The sequence below is a fragment of the Caretta caretta genome, chromosome 3, assembly GCF_965140235.1.
Source record: "Caretta caretta isolate rCarCar2 chromosome 3, rCarCar1.hap1, whole genome shotgun sequence".
Classification (NCBI taxonomy): domain Eukaryota; kingdom Metazoa; phylum Chordata; order Testudines; family Cheloniidae; genus Caretta; species Caretta caretta.
In genome coordinates this window covers 117,201,323-117,226,305 of record NC_134208.1, presented here as the reverse complement: position 1 = coordinate 117,226,305, position 24,983 = coordinate 117,201,323, and the positions used below count along the sequence as shown (strand labels likewise).

At 43.3% G+C, this 24,983-nt stretch overlaps 1 protein-coding gene across 3 annotated transcripts in view; it reads left to right on the top strand.

Annotated features, from left to right (window-relative positions):
* Positions 1-755: 755 nt before the first annotated feature.
* Positions 756-24,983, top strand: part of RGS17 (regulator of G protein signaling 17) — a 79,349-nt gene continuing 55,121 nt past the window's right edge. For 2 of the 3 annotated variants that reach the window (XM_048844202.2, XM_048844200.2), the window contains exon 1: positions 757-1,137. The gene's annotated coding sequence lies outside the window, so the exon portion shown is untranslated. Of the gene's footprint in view, positions 1,142-24,983 lie in introns of all 3 variants that reach the window. The other variant, XM_048844201.2, reaches the window with a different exon arrangement.

Genomic DNA, 24,983 nt, shown 5'->3' with positions numbered 1-24,983 from the left:
GACAAGATTCAGTAGGATCTAGTTGTCAGCTCTGAGCTATTGTGGGGCTATTGCACTGGAACACATCAGGGGCCGGATTTTGTAAGGTGCAGCAAAAATGACTAAATGTGTCCTCTGTTTAGGCAGTGGAATTTGAAAGTTTGGCAAAAAGTTGGCAGGGTCCAGATTTTTGTATCACTGTTCCACAGGGTGAATCATGGTCTTGGTTTTGTCTTTGCACTTGGAGCACCCACACTGGTTGTCTATTGAGGCATCAGAACTTGGGTGCATGGGATTCAAAAGTTATCCAGATATTTTTGTGTCACTTGCATTGGGCTGCATCAGGGTCTGGGTGGTCTTTTCTGTGTGTGCAGTCGGAGCAGCTCGACCTTTTGTCACTGTGCCTAGTCCAATTTGGAGGTTAAGGTACAAAAACAAGCAGGATCCAGATGGAGCTAGCTGTTACCTTTCCCCCCTCTGGCTGTATTTATCCATGGGACACAAGGTGGCTGAGGTGTTATTTTTTATAGTGGGACTATTAACTTCGGCATTTATCCATGACATTTATTTCCATTTCAGAACCAGAAAAGGAGGCGCCTGTCCCAAGCTGCCCCTGCTCTCCGCACAAAGCACAGCTGGAATGAGTGAGGTGGCCAGCGCCCCTCTGGCACACAGCCCCAGCTCACTCCTCCCCAGAGCCAGGTGATTTAAAAACCCATCGCCAGACATCGAGTCTCCCTCCCCAAAGCAGCCATGTTTGGCTGGAGACTCATTCCTAGAGCCCTAGGACCACGAGCACCGGCTCTCCCAGTGCATCCCCTGGGGACCACTCCCTCCTCGGGGCTCTTTGCCTGGCCCCTTGCTCTCCGCCAGCCCGCTGCGGGCAAGCTCCCCGGGGAGGAAGCGGAGGCAGGGGACTGGGAGTGAGTCACGCCGGGGAGAAGCGGGGAAACTCCAGCTGCTCGGCCGGGTCCAGCGCGAGTGGCAGGGCGCATGTGCGCTCGCTCCCTGCCTCCCTTCTCCTCCCTCCCCGCTCTCTCTCCCTGCAGGCTGGGTGCTGAAGTTGGGCGGATGGCAGCAAACCAGCTCCGCTAGGGACCAGCTGCACGAGCCCTTCCCCGGGATCGCTCAGTGCCAAGCACACGCAGCCAGGCGGGGGTGGGTAAGCCAGACCGCTGTGGTGTTTTTTATCATTATTTTGAACCTGAACCTTGTTAAATGGCACCAACATGTCTGCTGTATCCTGGTGCCTGGTTTAGAGAGAAGGGGTGGGGGGGCGGGGGGGGGGGAGAGGGAATACAACTGCAAATGCACTCACACGGGGGGTGGGGAGGGAAGGGGTGTGTGTGTAGCGGGGCGGGGGGTCAGCCGCGGTGGCCCGGGGGCTGAGCTGCAAGGTGGGGTCCGAGCGAGTGTCGCTCCTCTCCAGTGATGCACAAAGGGGTGGGGAAAGGGAGCACGGTGGCTCCACTGGACTCCCCAGATATTGGCTCCTGGGCTGTGGCTCTGTGGAGCGATGCTGCTGCTGCTGGGCATCGGCTGCATCAAGGAATCCTGATCCGTCCGGGCGGGGGGTTCCTACCATATTGGGGGAAAGGAGGGGGAATATCGTTTGCAGATGTGTTTGGGGGGCTGCTGGGGATGGCGGGGGGATCGTACCTTTCCTCTTGACCTTCTCCTCTGGCTCCCTTAAGGCAGGGTCTCTTCTGGGCAGGGGAGTGGGGACGATGCACCCTTGCGTTTTGCACTGATTTGAAACAATCGGAGACCGTGGCCTTGTAGAAACCACACGCACCGTTTGTCTGGGTTCCTTGGAAATGGAAGTGATTCCCTGTAAGACCTGAACAGAGGCATGTAATACAGTGCAGACTGCTGGCTGAGGGAAAGGGGGGAGGACGATAATAAAATAATAATAATAATTAATAATAAAAGGACGAGGCCCCCACTAAGTCTGTAGAAGCTGCTTCGGTGCAGGGCAAACGAAGAGGTGGCTCACAGGCACCATCCTTGCTGTTCATTATTCTGATGAGTTATGGATTTTCTTTCCACTCTCTCCATAGTCTTTCATGTCACCCATCCATCCTCCCCCCTCATTATTCTGCGGCATCAGCAGGGAGCTGGGGTTTGGCCGGGTTCTGCTCCCCCTGCCTTTCTTTCTCTCTGTGTGTGTGTGTGTGTGTGTGTGTGAAAATGTCGGAGGCTGGAGGAAGGACAGAGCCTATGGGGAAAAGCAGGCAGCTACAGATGGTTTAGAATGAGGCTCAGGAAGCAGGAGGCTGGTTAGTGGCTGCTAGAAATAGCGGATCCTTCCCGGCTGGCACCAAGTTATGAACAGCGCAGCGCGCTCAGCAGAGGGGCGCTCACAAGCCAACTCTCTGGCAAAGGAGATCAAGCCCACCGCCCTGAGCCCCTGGCGAGGACTTTCTCTGACACAGGACAGACACTGTACAGATGCCCAGCTTCCTAAGGAAGAGAGCGCAAGAAAGACCCTGTCTGGAATGGTTCCTTTCCATTCGACATTGTTTTTGAGGGATTTGATTGCATTTAGCTCCTAAAATCCGGGATTAAAAAACGTGAGGTCTTAACTTTATCACCAATAAAATCGCTAGAATATGAAGAAAACCAACAAGCTCTAGTTTGTCCAGTTTATTTCCAGAGCGCTCATCACCATACTATCTGAGTACTCCATTATAATGAGCTTAGAACTGGCATAACTATGTGTTAGGGTTTCCAGTATTGAGAGGGGATCCTTATCTTCCGCATTGCTAAAGATTTGGGCTAACCAGTCATCAGCTTTGCAGCTGGGATGCATATTATTATATTTACCAATACATACATACATAAACCTTGTTTTTTGTTTAGCTTATCAAGTGTTGGGCAAATGGATGAAATCCCAAATGCAATAATAGATTGCATTATTTTTAAAAAGCTGGAAAATATAAGTAGGTAAATTTATTAGCTGTTGATAGGTTTTATAGAGAAATAATAAATAACTCTGCAAAATGAATGCATACTACTGTCTATTTTTACAAGTTTTTAAAAGGAAGTTAATTCCTTATTCACATCAATGGAAGCTAGTGTCATCAGCCACATTATAAGATACATAATTAGTGTCATCATGAAAAATTGACATCTATGTAAGTAAATGAATGGGAATAATCCATTGTTTGAGGTTTGTAAGAAACATTGTTACCTAAGATATTATTATTGCTAATAATTATTTATTTGAATTTCATCAGCACCCAAATGCGCAAGGCACCATCTATATATACAGGAAGACACAGTCCCAGCCCTGAGAAGTAAGATGCTTCTGAGCAGCAGAAATGGAAAATGTGTACTTAAAATATACATTAAGTGATTGTTGTGTTTATAAAAGGTGCTGGGTTGACAGCACTAGAGCCTAGCAGTGTCCTCTCCTTATAGATGCAAAGGCACTTCAGTCTCCCACTCTGCCAGTCCTTGGTCTTGCTGCTGAGACTACAAATAAGAATTGCAGTGATGAGGGCTTGATTTTGTGTGTGTGTATGTGAGAGAGAGAGAGAGAGATGGACACACAGAACTTCATCAAATCATCATTTCATGAAATCATCAACTCAGTTCATAAAGTCTACTGAGCAGTCATTCAGTGGTAATAACTTTCCTTCACTAATGATTAGACCAAATTTAGACCTGGCATCCTGGTAAAAAATCCCTATCCTATTCCTGTTATCTGAATTACCTGGTTCCTGGAAGCCTTGGGGAGGAGGGGGAGCGCATTGTTCTCCAACTATTGTTTTTGGTTTGGTTTGGTTTGGTTTTTCTCAAAAACTAATTTAAATGCAACATACAAGCTATATAGACATGGCTTTGTTGCTGATTGCCTTAAGTTATGATTCGTTGTGTGTAATGTGCATTGTTTGAAAAGTACGATAGAACTCTCTTACCAAAAGCAAGACAGCAGTGAAGGCCCTCTGACTAATTGCTTCTACCAGAGAGTAGGACTTGAGTGAGGATCATGCATAAAGAGCAGTAGAATTGATCAGGCTTGCTTAGGAAAATGCTTGCCAATCTTGCGATAGGATCACAAGTAGGGGTGCTTCAATTTATCTCTCAGGAACTGTAGAGGAACAGAGACATCATGACCTACTGCCACATTATTGGAAAAGCGCTGTCAGCAGCAGTGTCCACATGACACTGGAACATGACTGTCGGCAGAAACAACATGGATGAGGTGCAAGGTAGTATAGCAGAAACTCATCTGAATGAGAGTCCCTCCATAACAAATAAAACATTGATGCAGGATGCTGGAATACTCCTCTCCCAAGAGCTGAAGAGGAGATTAAAGCAAACTGCACATTAAGACATAGGAGAGAAGATACCAGCTGATCTGAAAGTAAAGCCAGCTAGACACCAGTGTGGCCTGCCACTTCAGCAATAGCATCTGTATGTAAACTTTTCTTCAAGGTAAATATGGTGGCTTGAAAAAAATTCAGTGCTCCCTCTACAATCATCTAACATTAGCCTCTCCACTCTTCTATAACAAGCAAATAGGGCCTTGTCATTTATCTACTTTGCAGAGATCTTTGAATGTGAAAAATGTGGAAATACTTGTGTTATAAAAATGTACCCAGTGAAACAATGTTAGTTAGTTAGTATGGAAGTGCAGTTATTACACCGTAGTTAAGGTAGAGGTATATTTAGTACTTAAAGCAGGGACTCAACTTCTTTTTCATATGAACAATACAACATATCCTCCCCATATTTACAGTGTTTTCTCTTTGAGTGTAGAATGAATTTTCTGAGAATTTACAAATCAATCTGTTAATTCGGTTGAGTTAAAATTCATTAAAAACTAGGTCCTTTAAGAAATTTCACATCTCATGTCAATCTTTTCTTTCTGCTGAATTATCTTAATAATGAAATAACACAGGCACTTCAAACTTTCCATATTGTTAGAATTAATTGGAAGCTTTTGCATAGGCTGTATCTGAGGAAATTAAATTGCAATTAAGATAACAATTAGATGCAACTGTTAATAACTTATGAATATATAGGCTGCAGACAGGTGCAGGTCAACAGCTCAGGTAACTCTTAAGGGGGGCCATTGTGACTCTAGAGGTAACTCAACCAATCATCACCCTTCCTCTGCTGTAAATTTGCATGGAACAATTCTATTGGTTGTAATGAGTCATCAGTATGAGGGAGACTGGATGCATGTGTCAGGAGTCCTCACTGGTAGCTTACTTGGTTCAGCTGTCACTGTTCTTTAAAGATTTAATGTCTGCATGCTAGTTTGGGCATCAGAACTTGAACAGCTTCCTATCTGCAGTACTGCAATCTCAGCTCCTCTGTGCACAGAGGCAGCACTGATGGGGTGGTAACTGGGGCAGGAGTCCAGGGTAAGATGATAAACTGCGTCAACATTGAGTCTCAGGGCATGGGTTCTCTCTGAGCATTCTTTTTGGGTTTCCTGTTTAGTTTTCATATATGAAATGTTTAATAATTTCTTAAAAATAAGAAAATGACCATACAAAAAAAATCAATGTTAAGATAGAGTTAAAGTTGAGAGTATGTATCAGAAACCAACAGGTAAAAAGCATTACGGGCCTGTTGTAATGCTTGATCTGGGGATGATTACAAATCTAGGAACATACATAATTAAGGTTACACTTAAAAGAAATCTAAACATGTTAAGGTAAGAAATGCACAGTTATAGTACTTAGACAACCTTAACTATGCCTTGTTGTGATAACAGGAAGGGGAAAAATATGAAAAACTCTAATATGTCTAAAATCAATTGGAACTAATATGAGACCACAAATACTACAATAGCTTAATCATAACTGTATGGTTATTGCATGACATCAGTACAGGGCAGAGTTAAGTTTGTTTGGGTATCTTAATTGTGCATTTCTCACCTTACTATGTCTGGATTTCTTTTAAGTGTAACCTTAATTATGCAGTTCTTGCGTTTGTAATGCTTGGCTTTTGGGTGATGACAACATCCCTGTAATGTTTTTTTTTTACCCTTAAGTTACTAAGACATGCTCTCAACTGTAACTCTATAGAAATGCACATTTTTTGGTCTGGGAATTAGTAGTAGTTGGCAGTCATTAAGAGGGGAATCAGGAGAGAAATGTCTTCATGATACCTCGTTCATTATAACAATTATATATTGGACAGTCCAGGGACCTCTAATGCCCATACACCTGGGCATTTTTTCTCAATTTCTGTAAAATGTTGAAAAATGAAGGTGAAACTTTCACTGGGCCTGATTCTTTGCTGTGCTGTTTCTGGTGATTGCAGCAGAGTGGGGGGATAATATCTCAGCCCTAATGCTGGCACAGATGAGAGCAGCCTGGGGGCCATTCTAACTTGTGCTGGCTGGAATTGGTCCCCAAAGGATTATCCACAAGCTGGGGTTAGCAGAAGCACTGTGTGCTCTGGCCACTCCTTGTCACTGATACACCTCTTCCCACCCTGGACTTCCCCCCTATGCTAGGGCGCAACTGTGGGGAGGGAAGGACAAGTGCCAACTATACCAGCTCTGTTCCCACTGAGCCTCCATCATGCCAGGGGTATATCCAGCTGGGGATTTATGTGCAGTCTCACTCCTTTGGCATCACCTGGTCAGAGCAAAAAGTGTGGAGCGGACCAGAAAAACCGGCCCACTCTGTTTAAAGAAAAACTATGGATCCGTTATGAAACAGTTGATACTGAATATGATATGAATTACTGAATATTCCCCCTCCCTCTGGATCGTTATTTGAATATGATTCTGTGCAGGCCTTCACTTTCATTTGACTTTAGGAAAATAGAATATGGCTGGATCTCTGACAGAGACAGATTTGTTATTTTGTGTGAGACTCATTTTTAATTTTAAAAAAAGGAAACATGATAAAACTGGCATAGTCAGCGCCACACTGTATAAATAGGTCTAGCCTAGGGTATAGCAAAAGCTGTTTATCACTGAATAGTGTCAGTAAAATAACATTAAAGAGTCTGAGACAAAGTAGCTAAACTACATAAATTATGGCTGAAGGCTGCACGGTATCCTTAACTCAGCCCCTACATGCCTAGGTATTGCAGCTCAGAGGGCTCCTATCAGGGGATCTCAAAGCACAGGACGCTCTGATATATAACCTGTTCTGCCATTCTGTGACAGAGTGCTGGACAAAGACAGCTGTACCAGCACTCTGATCACTGGATCATCAATTAAATCGCCCTGGACTAAATCTGGGGGGCCAAACAGTGCCTAACTTATAGATTGGTATAGGCTGAGGAGAGCCCCAAAGGCCAACTAGCCCAGAAAGTAGAAAAGACACAGGAAGGAAGTGGTCAAAGGAAAGAGAGAGAGACAGGCAAGCTTTTGAGAGTCAGAGCCAGGAGAGAGCTCTCAGGGGGAATCCTAGGATCACAGGGTTAGAAAAGACTGCAAGGGTCATCTAGTATAATGTCCCTGCCACGATGCGGGATTTGTTGTGTCTAAACCATCCAAGCCAGATGGCTATCCAGCCTCCTTTTGAGAACCTCCAGCGAAGGAACTTCCACCACCTCCTGAGGCATCTGTTCCATTGTCCTACTGTTCTTACAGTTAGGAAGTTTTTCCTGAAGATCACTGTCTCCCCCACTCCTTGGCTGAATGAGTTAAGGTTTGCATGTTTATAAATACAGAGCTGCACAAGTTTGTAAAGGTGGTGGGGAGAGCACTGTAAATACATTGCACAAGGCATTTGACCAGAAGGTCTCCGAGCAGTTTGTGTCTAGAAAAGAGACAGGAGTAGGATGATGCCTTGTCACACATTCCTTGGCACACAGCAGGAAGGCTTACCAAGAAGTCCCTGTATTTCTTGCTTTGTTTCTGACCAATAAAAACGTTACCTACATATTGATCTGAGCACTTCCATGAGAGAAAAGGTATAATGAATGACAAATTTCATGGTCATTGCCTAGTGGTTGTATTACTCTGTTGACATCACTTTCTGAAATGATGAACTCCTCATCCAGTGTAAAGTTCACATTATTGCAAAATCATTATAGGCTAGATTCTGCCATCTTTACTCACATTAGGCCAGATATTCAGCTTCTGTAAATGGTTGTCAAATCAATGTTCTATGCCAACTATCTCAGCTGGGGATCTAGCCCACTGCATAATATCTTACGCCATGAGTAGCCCCATTAAATTGAACATAAGTAAGGTGGTAAATGTAGTCCTAGTTACTCAGCACCTGCTAGTTAGTTTTGTAAGTCTGTTGTTTTAATTTATTCAGAAATGGCAAAACATTAATAACAATCAGCAACTTGCAAAAGTTATCATTGCGTGGGAACAGACATGTAAGGTATTTTTTGCCACTCAGTCACACAGTGGTTTAAAAATGGGTACAAAAATATTTGTGCACCTAGATTCAAACCAATAGGATTTAATGTGTCTGTAATATAGCAGCCTGAACATCTGGTAATAATACTTCATATTTATGTAGTGTGTTAAATGTGTTCAGAACATTTTACAAATCTAACTAATCTTCCTAATATAAGAAACTGAGGCTAAGAAATTCTGACAGATCTTTAACCGTAAAAGTAAGCAGCATACAAGAACAGAGCAGAGGATAATGACTATCAAACATTATATTGGATTATTTTACACTTAAGGCCAAATCCTGGAATTTTCCACCACATCCAAATAAATGTGTTTTATGGAGGTTAACCCTCCACACACTGGCTAGAGCAATGGTGCAGTCATTTCACAAATGTGGATGCTGTAGTAGTGGCAACTGTGCTCAGTAACTTCATACAGGAGTGGGAGTTGGGTTGGTCCGTGGATTAATGTATTTGAAAACTCATTGGCCTTGCCCACTGAGGAGCTGCCAAAATCTTAACAACCGGTTCCCTATAAAAAGTTCTGATTTAAGGGATGTGCCCCAGTATGTATTTTTTGTACCAACAGGGTTACCATACCTCTGTATTTTCCCGGGAGGAATTTTTAAAATGCAAAAATTCCTCCCAGACGGCAATTTAAGAACCAAAAAGCCTGACTTGTCCGGGAAAATACGGATGTATGTTAACCCTGCCTAAAGTTCTTTTTTAAAAAGATGGGCCTGAACTAGAAATGAGATCCGTTTCACATGTGTGTGTCCCCGCCACTCCCTGGGGATGTGCTAGGGTGACCAGATGTCCCAATTTTATAGGGACAGTCCCAATTTTGGGGTCTTTTTCTTATATAGGCTCCTATTACCCACCCACCCCCTGTCCTGATTTTTCACACTTGCTGTCTAGTCACCCTAGGGTGTGCACATGTGTGGGTCCCAGCTGCTCCCTGCCCCCCTCATTGAAGCAGGGGTGCAGGGTTACTGCCCTGGGAACTGCAGGGCACCAGTGGACGTGGAGCCAGCTGCAGACAGGGGCATGGGGCAGGGCTAGCTGGAGGCAGGGGGTGCGGGGCTGGCTGCGGGTAGGGCAGGGGGTGCGGAGCTGGCTGGAGACAGGAGGGTGCGGGGTTGGCTGGAGGCAAGGGGGTGCGGGGCTGGCTGCGGGCAGGGCAGGGGGTGCGGCAGAGGCTGGCTGCAGGCAGGGAGTGCGGGGGTGGCTGGAGGCAGGGCAGGGGGTGCAGGGGTGGCTGCGGGCAGGGGCTGGCTGCAGGCAGGGAGTGCAGCAGGAGCTGGTTGCGGGCAGAGGGTGTGGGGTGGCTGGAGGCAGGGGCTGGCTGCGGGCGGGGGGTGCGGGGGTGGCTGGAGGCAGGGGCTGGCTGCGGGCGGGGGGTGCGGGGGGGCTGGAGGCAGGGGCTGGCTGCGGGCGGGGGGTGCGGGGGTGGCTGGAGGCAGGGGCTGGCTGCGGGCGGGGGGTGCGGGGTGGCTGGAGGCAGGGGCTGGTTGCGGGCAGAGGGTGCGGGGTTGGCTGGAGGCAGGGGCTGGCTGCGGGCGGGGGGTGCGGGGGTGGCTGGAGGCAGGGGCTGGCTGCGGGCGGGGGGTGCGGGGGGGCTGGAGGCAGGGGCTGGCTGCGGGCAGGGGGTGCGGGGGGGGCTGGAGGCAGGGGCTGGCTGCGGGCAGGGGGTGCGGGGGTGGCTGGAGGCAGGGGCTGGCTGCGGGCAGAGGGTGCGGGGGGGGGGGCTGGAGGCAGGGGCTGGCTGCGGGCAGGGTGGTGGGTGCTCACGGGGAGAGCGGCTCGGAGCAGCCCGAGCAGCAGGACGCAGCCCAGGCCCAGCAGAGCAGCCGGGGACCCACCAGGCAGCAGCGGGAGCCCCAGGGCCAGGGGAGCAGCAGCAGCAGCAGCAACAGGGCTCGTGCCCAGGGCCAGGCTGCAGCCCACATGGCTCCCGCAGCGCCCCCGGTGGCCGGAGGAGGAATTACATCACTTCCCGGCCGGAGCCCATCAAAGCCTCAGCGTCCCCTGCAGGGAAGCGGGTTAACAACCGGTTCTAAAACTGCTTCAAAATTTAACAACCGGTTCACGCGAACCAGTGCGAACCGGCTCCAGCTCACCACTGGCCATGCCCATATCACTCCCTTGCTCCAAGCCCCATCTGCATAGTTGTAGAGAGAACCACTGAGATGTTCATATGCCATGTTGAGGAGCACAGAGTAGATCTGCTCTGTTGCAACACGGATAGAGCAAGTCCCTCTACTCAACCTCTCCCCAGTTTACCCTCTGTGCAGTGGAAACACAGCAGTTCTTGTTCCTTTAGATCATCTACATGCCCATTACAAGTGGACAGTATTTGTCCCTTTTTGTCCTTTTGTATTTTAGGTCTTACTATTCTTGACTTCCAAATGACAACAGATTTGGTTTCTCAGCTGATTATGACAGATGTTTGTAATGCTAATCCCTTTTTGTAGCCACAACAATTTTTAAGAAATGGTTATGCTTTTATGTTCTGTCTTCACCATCCTTCATATAATACAGCAGAGAGAATTGTTTAAGCATATTCACCAGGACAGCATTATAGTTTAGGATCAGGGAGTGACATATTATATGTGTGTGATGCAATGTGAAAATCAAGCTGGTATACTTTATGTGTCCTTACTTCCACTGGTGGTTTTCTGGGTCAGGCATTTCATTCCACGACAAAACACAGTGACCTGTTTTCAATCTGATTAACAAACAAAAGGAATCCTAATGATATTGTATGAGATATATTATATGTAAAACTTAGTAGTATTTCATGAGGGCTTGAGAAAAGCTACAGAGAACCCAAAAAAATGGAGACCAAAACAGCAATAGGAAAATATCAGTGACAGAACAAGAGGAAAAAATATTTATCCCCAGAGGAAAGGAGCTTTCTTCTAGCAAGCGCAGTAATCTTGAACATATAGACAATTTAGTAAATACTGAGAACAATTACAAAATAAATAATCCAATTGGCCATTATTATTAGTAGTAGTAGCAGTAGTATTTATTATTTATTATCTTTATAGGTATTGGTTTGTGGTTTCAGAATTAACATAATGTATTAGTATAATAATACCAGAAGACTTTGCCCATAAGTATCACCTTTTCATCAAAGAATCCCAAAGCACTTTTCAAACATTAATTACTCCTCCCAGCACTCTGGGACACAGTAAACAGCTTTGTGTTTATTTGACAGATGGGTAAAATCAGTCCCAGAACAGTTAAGCGATTGTCCAGGATCACAGAGCAAAGCAATGGCAGAGCGAGGAATAGAATCCTGGGGTGAAATCCTGGCCCCAGTGAAGTCAGTGACAAAGCTCTCATTGATTTAGCTGGAGACAGGATTTCACCTCAAGAGTCTTGACTGCCAGTCTCACTAGACAGCACTCCCTGTGGAGAAATACCACCAAACACTCCCTGTATAAAAACACTGTCGATAGCTGAAGATACCTAAAAGGTCCAGTTAAAAACAAAGCAAGACGATTTCCAGCGAAGTAAACACGATTGGTCTCTCCATTCACTCCATTGTTTCAATAATTTTGAAAATAACTAGAACAAAACACCAACCATTTTCATTCAGTATATTTATTCGTTTTTTCATCTGATCATGTAACCTGAATATCAACTTGAAAAAATGAATATAAATTTGCAATTGAAAAACTACATTAACATCAAAATCCATAGTGAGTAGGTGACTTACAAAATTTGGAGGCTCGGGATCACTTATAACAATGTCTCTCTAAATTTTGTAACGTAGGAATTAAGCTATAAATACTGGAAATTTTACAGTAGACAGCCTGATACTTGCTGTGTTTGTGTCAGAATATTCAGCTTCTCTTTGATCAGTTCTTTAACACAATCTGCCTCTTTGGGGATTCATTAAAACTTAGCCTGTTGATCTCCCTCTTTTTTATGCAGACAACACCAAGACAGTTAAAGTTAGTTAAATAAGATCTGTCCTAGCTTTGGCAAATTTATGTATAAAATAATATGCTGCAAATTTCCTTTGTCTTCATTGTTAGCTTTTGTGATAGAACATCCCATAATATTGCAGTCACTATATATATATATATATGGCACAGCTAGAAATGTGTGCAATTGTTTACAATAGACAGGAGTAACAGATTGATCTATGGCTAAGTTCTAGCAATTAATATATAAAACAACTGCTGTAAGAAGGCTAGATGTATTTTATCTGGATGTGTGACCCATTGAAGACACAACTGTAGCTTGTGTGTAATTATTTTAAAAACTGCACCCATAAGGCTAGCTGGTGTTTTGAAAGTCCATATGGGGCCTAATCCAACTCCCATTAAAGTCTACAGGAGTCTTTCTGTTGACATCAGTGGAGTGGGACTAGACCACAATGAAAAACAGTCTCCCCCTACACAGTATAAGTCACCAATTATGTTATACATTTAGCTTTATAATTACAAAAGTATATCTGATCTCCCTGTAGGCAGCAGCCACATTGCTGAAAAGTAACATCATTTGTGACAAGGAATGAATGGGAGCCCAGATGTTACTTAATGCATACTGTTTTTCTTCCTCTTATAGGGTCCAGTGCTGTAAGGTGCTGAGCACCAGCAACCCCCAGCACAGTTAGTGAAGCTGAGGGTGCACAGCACTTTGCTGGCCAGGGGACTTAATGTGGGTCTAACAAGTAGAAGGCAGAACTTTTATGGTTTTCATTTAACCAAGACACATAATGTTTAAACAGCTAAAGTTTGTTTTTTCTGTGTTAAACCCAAAGGCAAGCAGGTTAGTGACTGATTTAGAGCATGCTACAGTGTGCATGTTAGGGTAGGTCTATAAAGGGATAAAAAACCTGTAGCCTGGACACAGATTGCAGCTTGAGGGGCTCGGGCTGTGGGGCTAAAACTCAATGTAGACTTCTGGGCTGGGACTGGAGTCCAAGCTCTGGAACCCTGCTACAGTGGAGGGCCCCAGAGCTTGGACTCCAGCCCCAGCCCAAACATCTACACAGCGATTTTTTGGAATGCCAGAGCCCAAGCCCCTCAAGCCTGAGTCAGCTGACCCAGGCCAACTTTGGGATTTTTTGTAGAGGTAGCCATAGACTATGTTAGAACCAAGTCCTGCAAGGTACTGAGTGTATCCAGTGAGGTGCTGAATGATTCAGCTCTTATTGAATTCAGCCTCACAAGGCTGACAACATCTCAATGGATTAGATCACTTCTGATGTACATGCCCACCTTCAACGGATGGCCTAGAAAGGAACTTTAGATAACATTTGGCCCAGTTGTGCTTCTGAGATCCACGGATGGAATGAAACCTCTGTGGTGCAGCCCTCCCCTTCTTACACAGACAGTTGGCTCAGACCCCTCGATAGCAACATCCCTTCTCCCCACCTGACCATGAAAAAGGCCCTCAGTGGATCAAGTTCCTCAGGTGATTGTGGGGAGAGGGGTTGGGGAAGGGATGTGATGCAAGAGAAAGGCTATATCATTCCCCCACCTGGGCCTAGTGGCACTCACAATGAAAGTTTAATAGGCTGTGTTACATTTCCACAGGTCTCTCCCCATCCCCTTTTACATAGTGAGGATCCATTTTTAAGACGCTTTCTAGGGCAGCTGTCATCTGAGGAAATCTCCCTGGCTAGAACTGTGCTGCCACGGGTTGGGGGGTTGGGATGCAGAACTATCATAGGGGCACAGGCTTCCTGCTGATCCCCTAGGGTCATAGAATCATAGAAGATTAGTGTTGGAAGAGACTACAGGAGGTCATCTAGTCCAACCCCCTGCTCAAAGCAGGACCAATCCGAACTAAATCATCCCAGCCAGGGCTTTGGGGATCCCAGAGGATCCATGAGGTTTGTAGTTGAGCCTGTTGTACCTACCTGCAAAGAAACAATTATGGGGGAAAGTCTCTGCAAGAAGAGATTTCTTCCATGTTAGCTGCCTCCCACAGGTTTTTCCACAGGAGTAGTAATTGGGCCCTTTCTGTTTACTTAAAGCTAGGCTGTGGAACCCTTCCTCAAATTGTGCATTTACTCACATGAATAGTGACACTGAATTAAATGAGACTACTCAGGTAAGACAGTGCACACCAATATGAGTGAGGACTGCAGTCTAGCCCTAAATTAGAGCCATATTCTGCCACTCTTACTTGGAGTAGTAACTTATTCCGTGAATAATCCAATTGACTACTATTTATGTGAATGTCATTACTTAACATGAGTAAAGGTGACAGAATCTGGCACGTAATCAATGTAATTACTAATTACGTCATATAAAATACAAAGAAACACAACAATATGACACTTACCATTGCCTGGTAGAAAAGAAATAAATGACAGTATCTTCTGTTTTGTATATGGTTTCCCAGCTATGCAACAATAAAGTTCCAAATAAACAAAAAGAGAAATAAAAAAGAAATGGAAGTATAAACAAACTGGGAGGATATTTAGATATAACACAGACAAACAGGATTCTAATCAATCTATGAAATTTACTTATGCAAGCAAACTACTGCTGGCTTCATGAAAGTTGGATAGATCAAATTTCTTAAACAGCCATTAGAGTTGTTTTAAAGATATTGCAAAGTTAATAAAGAGAGCAACAAAACAGGGTCTTACTAACTTAACAGCTAAAAATCTGTTGTGATGAAATTCTGGATAAGGTTGCCCAGAGAATCCAGAGTTTCTTCTTGATGGCAAGTGGATTTATTACAGTCTAAAGATTCTTTCCCTTGTCACCCCAAAAACAATAGTTAATGCTTTCCAAGATGACACACTTAAGGCAAAAATTAATGATACTTCAACATCAATATGAAAAATTTATTTTTCAATAAATCTAGTCTTCTTCATAAGCTACTCATAAGAGACTTTTGTCTCTCCTGTGCTCAGCACCACACTATCTATGTGTGCACCTTATAGCACTAGATAAATCAGATAAGTAGACATAACCTAGCTAGAAATTAGGACCATATGCTCTTTGCCAACAGCATCATGATCCCAGCAATAATGAATGTGTGAGACAACTGTGTTGGCTTCACCTACATCAACTGAAGACAGACAAGGATAGACAAGGTGTCACTCTCTTTGATCTGAGGCTATTCAGATCCCCTTTTTAGTAAAAAATCAAATCACATAGATGGTGGACAAATTCAGGCTCCTTGGATGAATCACCAAATCATTCACCTGGGAGCGAGGCCTTCTTTAGAGCTGGGCAGCAAACAATTATTCCATCCCACAAGAGTTGAGCTTTAAAAAAAAAAATTGCATCCTGAATCAGGGTGAAAAGTCAAACTTTCTTAATTTTTCTTGAACTGATAATCCAAAAAAAAAAAAAAAAAAAATAGTATCAGGTCAATTGAAACATTTCATTTTGATAATTTCAAAACATTTGGTTTCAATTTCAACTAAAACAAAGTTGTTCTGAATCGAAAACAAAACTCTTTTGTTTTGAAAATGTCAAAATGGACATTTCAACAATTTTTTAAAAATTAAAAAATTGAACTGGGAAATGAGTCAACACTGAACCTTTCCCACAATCAGTTTAGGTTGTGACAAATAAGCATTTTCTGACTGAAAATGATCATCTGGGAGTCTAACTTGTTAACAAGAACTCTAAATTGCTAACTCAGTTGACAAACAGAGACACAGACCCTTAATCAAAGTGACCTTTCACATATCTTATGGTTGATTCCACTGTCCTACTAACATCAGCTCAGTCTTTTCTGGGATGACTCTCAACCAGGTTGTGGTCATCCATGCTCCATCCACAACTATACAATGAGACAAACTTAACCAAATCTCCGAGAAGGATGAAATGGAGAGATAAAGCTTAGCACCATCAGCATATGGAAAGCACTTCACCTTATGCCTCCTTGATATCCCTTCCAAAGGCCAACATACAGGGAGGTGACAAGATGGAACTCTGCATGTGAGAGAGCCCTTGGGACAGAAAAGTAGTTACCCTCTGGGGGTCTCTTGGAGAGACAAGAAGGAAGTGTCCACAAAGCAGCCCTTTGTTAGGTCTTCACACAACTCAGCAACACTTCAGGATCAACAATTTCTAAAGGTTCTAATAATGTCAGCAAGGACATCTGATCTTTATCCATCACTCTGAAGAGATCATCAGCGAGAGTTACCATGACAGGCTTAATGCCATAATCAGGTGTGAAGTCAGATCAACAAGGCGCAAGGAGATCTGAGGAAACTAGATAGGGTGAGACATATCTCACTACAACTGTCTAACATAGTTTTGCCTGGAAGTGGAAGGTTAGAGATAGGCATGTAGTTGGCTAGATTGTCAGTGTCAAGAGATAGTTTCTTAAGTGACAGGTTTCAGAGGAACAGCCGTGTTAGTCTGTATTCGCAAAAAGAAAAGGACTACTTGTGGCACCTTAGAGACTAACCAATTTATTTGAGCATAAGCTTTCGTGAGCTACAGCTCCGTTGAAGTGAGCTGTAGCTCACGAAAGCTTATGCTCAAATAAATTGGTTAGTCTCTAGGGTGCCACAAGTACTCCTTTTCTTTTTTCTTAAGTGAAGGGCACATACTTCCTTAAGAATGCTTATCACACTCTGTTCTCCTTAAATGAAGCATTGAGAATCTCCACTGAAAAATGATCTCAAGCCTTCAACAGGGAGGAAGTATATGGGCCCAAAGCAAAAATTACAAAACAAACTTCTTCCTGCATTTCCAGAACCTCCATAAGCAACACAAACCTAAACTGAAGCAGAGGAGCCTCTGTCCCCTCAAGATCCTCCGCTGCTACCATAGTTGAAAACAGATGATCTGAGCCTGAAATTAACCAATGTTCTCTGAAAAATAACAAGAAATTTCCTGACAGCGGGAAATACTTGAATCAGCTCCCAGGAGAATGCAGCTTGAATTAAGCAGGCTATTCATTAAATGGGATAAATCTTTTATTCGAGATTTTGCAGATGCTTCCTTCTTTGTCTCCTGCATAGCCATACCATATGAGCTTGGAAAATGTTTATGTCACAATTGGTCACACTCAGACAGGGCCTTCTGCCTCTGTCTCTCCAGCAGTCTTCCAGCTCACATCCTGAGGCAAGAGTTGCTGAACTGGAGGAGCAGAGAGTCTGAATTATTTATAGAGACAACCTACAGGGAGATTGTCTAGTGGGCCCACCTCAGAACTGGCTGCCCCAGTTCTCCAGTTGAGCAAGCAATTCCACGCTTAAGGGGCAGTGTGTAAAAGGGCATATATTTAGGAAAGGTAGAAGGAAATGGAAGGAGTATTAAGGCAAGTGGATGTGGCAGAGCATGGGATGTGTGAAGGAAAAGAGTAGAGTCCAGAGTGGAAAGTTGGGCAGGATAATTTGAAGGGTCTAAAAAGTGATCTTTTCTTTGCTATTTTACAATGAATTTCACTGAACCAAAGCATAACCTTTACATAGGTGTGTAGAAATGTCTATGTCTGCTACAGCCCTGGCTGGTTTTGTCCCAGCCCTCCTCCTTATACTTGCCATTACTGAACATGCGGCACTAAGTTATATCTGCAGAAGCCTCACCAGAGCAATAACTCTTCTCTAAGCCATGGGCAGAGCTGGCTGAATAGCAACTGTGGCTCAGAAATAATAGCACTGGATTCAGTTTGATTCATGAGACTGGGAGGATTTTGGCAACTGCATTTGAAAACTCCTTCTAGAAGCTTGTTGGTGGTTCTCATGTTTAAACTTTCCCACTGAACTGGAGAGCCTAAACAACAAGATGCACCTTGGATTATCGCACATAATAATGCGATTAATACACATCGAGTAGCTGCAGCAAATAATCTGCAGAGACCCAGGGCCTGAAAATGGCTTGTCCAAACTATTAGGCCAATAATAACTAATGAATATCTTTCAAGAAAATCAGGACTGGGTCTCTAGCTAGAATAAAAGCTAAATTCATGATGAATATTATTGGATACAAATAGTTGATGAGCTCTCTCTGTGGGGACTGAAGTTGTTATCTAAGTGGGCTCTCACCCTGGCCAGACAGCCAAAAAGGTATCCTTCCTTACTTGGAAGTTCTGTAGCTATTTGGTCATCTCAGGCTCCCAATAAATAGTAATTCCCCCCTTTTTTTTGAATGTGTGTGATCCTCATCAAATACTGGTGCTTCAGTTGGATGTTGTCCATGGCTACAAAATAGGTAAATTGGCCAATGAGGGCAGGCCTCACATCCTGAGAATTTCCCAGGACACAGAGCATAGGGGGATGGCTTCCTTCTGGGCTTGTCATAGATTTGTATCCCATAACAGCAATTCTGAGATTCTTGCTTTCCTCTGAATCTGTCTGCCACTTCTAACCCTCAGCTGTCCTGTGACTCTTCCCATGCCAGAAAAAATGACTTGTTTTCCAATGTTAAGAACCATGTGTTAAGAGAGGTCCATGCTGGCAACTGTAAAGTACCAGGAGGTTTTAGGATCCTTACAGGGAATTCTACAAAATATTTGAAAATTCTCCATCAGCCCCTGCTCCAGAGAGCTATGGTGGTGACGATAGGTGTTTGCTTCAGTTGTCCCAGAACACACTAGAACAACACATGCTGTACTTGGATGCTCCAAACCAATTTTTTTAAGTTCCTATTTGGACAGGCTACAGTGTTGCAGCCAATGACTGACTACAGTCTATATCTCTGCAATGTGAATGCTTAGTGTAGACGTGGCACCTAGTGTGGTACACAGCAGCTGTAGAGGGGATGTTTTCTGAACTGAGAACAACTTCCTTGTCCCTGTAGCTCAAATCTCCAGCCCAGTAGCCAAGGATGCTGACTTGGCCTTGTTCATTAAATAAAATAGGTAGTCCTCTATGGTTTGCAGAGCACTTAAAAGTCATTATTTTTTGTGAAATTTAAACTTTTCATTTAAAAAGTGTGTCTTATCTGACAAACTGGTAAATGTGAATCATAGCAGTATTGCCTTCTGGAGCATGTAGACAAAGTGAAAGAATAGCTCTAAGGGATATGAAGTGCCCTCATTCATATCAATGGGGATATTTCACAAAGCCTAGTTATTTTAGATGTAAACACTAATTCTTGTGCAGCTGATTCTCCAGAAAGAAATAGCCACCAAATGAGCTTATACACTGTTGGATTTAAGGGAATGGAAGGGGAGAGAAGAGGAAATGGGCACTGGAAGACAAATTGTAAAAAGATGCACCATGATCTATAGTAGGAAAGAGAAGGTGGAGTGAATTCAGGAAGGGAACAACAGTAAAACAAAGAAAGAGACTTAATGAGCTACAGCTCTTAAGTAAAATTTTAATTGCCAGTGTCACAATTGGAGCACAGAACTCTTATTCCTTTAAGTAAAAGGCATGATATGATGGTAGAGGTCTTTCACCCTGGCTAATGGATTTGGTAAATTTTTCAAGCTTCCTGTGCAAGTGACACAAATGCACAAAACCAGGAATAAACTAATAAAAATGGGGAAGGAATATCCCCTTCCCATTGTACGCAATATGTTTGGTGAAAAACAGCATGGAAAAGAAAATGGCAATAAATAAATATCTATTTATTTAGTACTGTGTTCATCTTGTGCTTGAAGCTATAAAAGCTAGAAATTCCCGGGATAAGTGTTCTGTGTCCTTTTGAGTGGAGGAGCTTTCAGAAGACAAATTCCTACATTTTGCTATGTGTGTCAAGTGAATAAAATGCTTCTAATGGATTTTAGGGGCTGGTTCTTGAAAGAAGCAGCATAAAGTTGATTATGGTAAAACTAGAAAAACAGAGCATCTGTCTTGAATAGAGCCATGTCAACCCTGTTACACCAGAGATACCATTAGGGGTGAACTTACTTTCACTAAAATGAGGCCTGTTTCACTTTCCAAACTGACCAGAAAAAGTTGCCAGACCTGCCTAAAAATGAGTAACTGTCAGAGTGTTTCAGCATATGGTCCTGCATCCGTTGCTGGTCTGACTTCCTGTGATAGTTTTAAATTTTTTGTATCATTTGGAGGCTAATACATAACCCATTAGATTTGACAAAAACAGATTTTTATCTTAGGTATCTTAGAAAGTAGTGCATCTTGTGAGTCAGTATAATTATTTATTGAAGGAAAGTCTTGGATTAGCTAACCTAGACTACAGGGACTCTGCCTTCCAAGAAGCTGTACTTTATTTTTATTTTTTTTTAAAAGTCTTTCACTAGTTACCTTTCCTCAAACTGGCATAAAGAAATAACTAGTGTAATTATAAGATCATTAATATTTGTCTGGACAGAATTAACTGCAGAAAACACCTAAAAGAACACTATTGTACAAGCAGAAATGGACTGGAAGACCTTAGATCTCTTCCATCTCAGTTCTATAATAGACTTTATCTGGGTGGTAAGGACCATGGTGTTCTCCATCTAAGTGCAGAGTAGACTCCATAAATTCACTGGAGCTAATGAACTTGGCAAGAACTCAGCTACTAGAAAGATAAAATGCTGCTGCAGGGAACCACTTTGAGGAATAATTTCTTAGATAGCTAACTTAAAAATGACTCAAAACGTGTAGGCTGGACTGTCAAAGAAACTATATTGCTTAGAATTTCAGTTACTCAGTGTTTTCTTGACTAGCAGGGTAACAGCTCCACTTTCCCTTTACTGACTGGCTGTGAATTATTCACTAGAACCTCAGTGGGTGTGTCTTTGAGTGGAACATGAGCACTGACTGAGATGATGTGGTGGGATTAGATGGAGGTTGTGGGATGGGGGAAGGAAGAAGAAGACAGTGTCTTTGAAAATGGAAAACAAATTCCACAAAGGCACACTCCCATGCCTGGGCATGGGCCGACAGTTTGAGCAAGGGGTGGTGCACAATTCACACTGCTCTGCATCTCCCCAGGAGTGACCCTGAGGGACTTCTGAATCACAGCGCCCCCCAGGCATCTACCTTCCTCTCAGTAGGAGTAGCATCTTGCTGCTGGTCTATATAGCAGCATGCCCCATGCTGGTTCATCCACACTGGCAAGGCAGTGAAGAGTGCAGACCCACGGCTCTGTGCACTCCCCTTTTCCGCAGGCATGGGTAGTCCATTCTACGGTATAGAGGGGGTTCTTGTTGCCCTCACTCCTTTGCATCATCAAAACCACAGTCTAGCCCTCGTTTTGTGTATGGAATTTTCTCTCTTTTCAGTAATGAACATCAACTGCGTGGAACCGTCACTTGACAAATTGCTAAAAGGCAATGTGGCCTAGTGATCAGAGAAGAGAACTGGAAGCCAGGATCTTATTCTTGGCTAAGCTATAGGCTCACTGTGTGACCTTGCCTAAAAACAAAAAAACTTCACCTCTTTTCCACAATTTACCCATCTGCATGTGAGAAGTGAGGGACGTAAGATTTGCCATCCTTGCAGGGCTCTTGTGAGACTTGATTCATTAATGTTTTTGAAATGCTCTGAGGCTGATGAAAGTGGCTAGGTAAGTGCAAAGTCTTATTATTGCATAAAAGATACTAGATGGAGTACAGTGTGTAATGCTGCTTTTTTACAGAACAAAGAGCTGTACTACAATAGCTCAAACAGATATAAACCAGGAAACCTACCGAACAGTAAAGAAAGTGAGTTTAAATGATGCATCTCTATACCAGATCACACATGGAACACTCCTCACTGGTTAGTCGTGTCATTTTTTTAAGACCCTTGTTCTGATAGCCTGTCCAGCATAATACTTACTACAGGGAGGACAAACTGGCTGGTAAAACATTTAGTATTTGTGGTTCAAGGTTTAATTCCAACTTTAAAAAAAGCAGCAATGCTAACAATAGACATGTATCTCTTATTAAATAAAAATGAGAGTTCTTTCTTTCTTCTTTCCCTGAACTATAACTTTCAGGAGACCATCCCTGCAGATCACTCATACTTGCTGTAGAATAGTGTCCTGACAGGAATCTTGTTAGACAGCTTAAACAAATTTAAATCCAGAAAAAAACAATCTCATGTTATCTTCAGTAAACTGTCATAACCTCTACAGATCTGATAGAAGGAAGTAGCCATATGTGCCATTATTCTATTTGCATGGGAGAGACATCTATACAGACATGTTAATCAACTCTTGGTTACACTATGTAAAGTGTGTCTGTAAACTTAAACAGGCAGGTAAGCAGCAGCTATCCTGGGGGATAAAAAAAAGCTCTTAATGAATGTCTAGCACTTTGTGCTGTATAAGTACTAGAACTAGGGGTTCTGCGGGTGCAACCCCTGGTTTGAAATGATTTCAATCATACACAGGGTTTACAGTTTGTTTCAATGGCTCTCAGCACCCCCACTATAGAAATTGTTCCAGCACCCCTGCTAGGCAGGTGCCAGGTTGATGGGGAAATTGAGCCTCTTCACAGTCATGCAATATGAAGCACAGGTAGTAACACTGCAAGCCTCTGTGTGCAGCCCTGTCAATGTCTGCTCTAGAGTGAGCATATCCAGGAATAAGTGTGTAGTCTCCAGGTCCATTCAGTGTCTGGCTTGTCTGCTATATAGACTACTAGAGAGCTTACCATTTGATACCAAATGCAGAGGTGGTGGCAGCCAGTAACAATATGGCTTTATAGCCTCTCTGTGGGTTGGCCACTAGAGACCACGATAATCACAAACTTCTGAGCAAGCCTTATCTCATCCAAGAGAAAGCAGTCGTCTGGTATATATTCAGGATGCATACAAAATCAACCTGCCACCTCTTTCATTATCACATCAAGGGAAAGAACTAACAAAATTTTACTTGCCCATAACTTGCATCTTCCAAGTGGGAGTAGAACTCTGCAGGGCTCTACTTGCTAGTACATTAGAAAGCTGACAATCTTCTCACATTTTAGAAGATTCCTAGAATCTTCTCACATTCTCACTTCTCACCACATTAGTGACCCTTCGGGGTAAAGGAAATGGGTCCTCTTATTTCCTCCAGCTTCTCCATTGACATCTTTATAATCTGGAATGGATGTAAATTCACAGGAGGCAAACTTTGTGTTTAAGACTAAAGCATGTTGCCACATTAAATGCCTAGTTCAGACCATGGTGGATTAAGCTGTCTTGGGGGGAAAGCAAAAGGCATCTGCTAAAGGTTATATTCCATGCCATCCACTCACCTTATATGGAGTGGAGAGGATTAGAAAGACCTATTACCAGGCTCCATGGTATCCTCTTGCTGCTTCCATCCCCCAAAACGGTATCCTGGGGTATTGCTGTTAGTGTGTAGAAGACATCTGACACAAGCAGGGATGTGTATAGCCACACATCCATTTCAACTACCTTACACTGACATTCTTTTGAGAAACAAGGTGAGTGAGGTAATATCTTTTATTGGACCAACTTCTGTTAGTGAGAGAGAGACAAGCTTTTGAGTTATACAGAGCTCTTCAGGTCTCTTCTTCAGAGCTGCAGAAGAGCTCTGTGTGGCTAGAAAGGTCTTCTCTCTCACCAACAGATGTTGGTCCAATAAAAGATATTACCTCACCCACCTTGTCTCTCTAATATCCTAGGACTGACATGGTTAAAACTACACAGCATACCTTCTTTTGAGAACACAGTTACCACCAAACTGGAACAGAACAATAGTTAATCTACGGTAGTCTGGAATCCTGTTGCCAAGGCTGCTGCTAGATGCCTTTAGCAAAAGAGTTGAAATAATTGTAATGCCCCTAAATATGTAAGTTATGATGCTATTAATGTACAGAAAAAAACTCCTCCTACTTGGAGTTCAAGGACCAGTTTCTGGTTCACCACACTATCAGAGGCTTGTTCACCTGCACATCTACCAATGTGTATATGCCATCGTGTGCCAGCAATGTCCCTCTGCCATGGACATTGGTCAAACTGGACAGTCTCTACGTAAAAGAATAAATGGACACAAATCAGACATCAAGAATTATAACATTCAAAAACCAGTCGGAGAACATTTCAGTCTCTTTGGTCACTTGATTACAGACCTAAAAGTGGCAATACGTCAACAAAAAAACTTCAAAAACAGACTCCAGCGAGAGACTGCTGAATTGGATTAATTTGCAAACTGGATACAATTAACTTAGGCTTGAATAGAGACTGGGAGTGGATGGGTCATTACACAAAGTAAAACTATTTCCCCATGTTTATTCCCCCCCCCCACACACCCCCACTGTTCCTCAGACGTTCTTGTCAACTGCTGGAAGTGGCCCACCTTGATTATCACTACAAAAGGTTCCCCCACTCCCCACGCTCTCCTGCTGGTAATAGCTCACCTTAAGTAATCACTCTGGTTACAGTGTGTATGGTAACACCCATTGTTTCATGTTCTCTATGTATATAAATCTCCCCACTGTATTTTCCACTGAATGCATCCGATGAAATAAGCTGTAGCTCACGAAAGCTTATGCTCAAATAAATTTGTTAGTCTCTAAAGTGCCACAAGTACTCCTTTTCTTTTTGGTTCACCATTGTAAATCTGAAGTAACTAATTTGCTTCACTAGCTACTACTGATTTGCCTGCAACTGAGAAAAAAGTACAACTTTGTGTGTAGTTCATCATTCAGTAGTAATGATTGTATTAGCTGGAGAAACTTTGGTAACGTGAGAAGCTGTTATTTGTATTTGACTTAAAATAAATAACTGGCTATTAGGCAATGCTTTGTACCTGGCTATCTATAAATAGCATTTCAAAACAGTAGCAGTCACTTAATTACAACCAGGTTGGCAGTGTTTGTTCATTTCTCAAGAA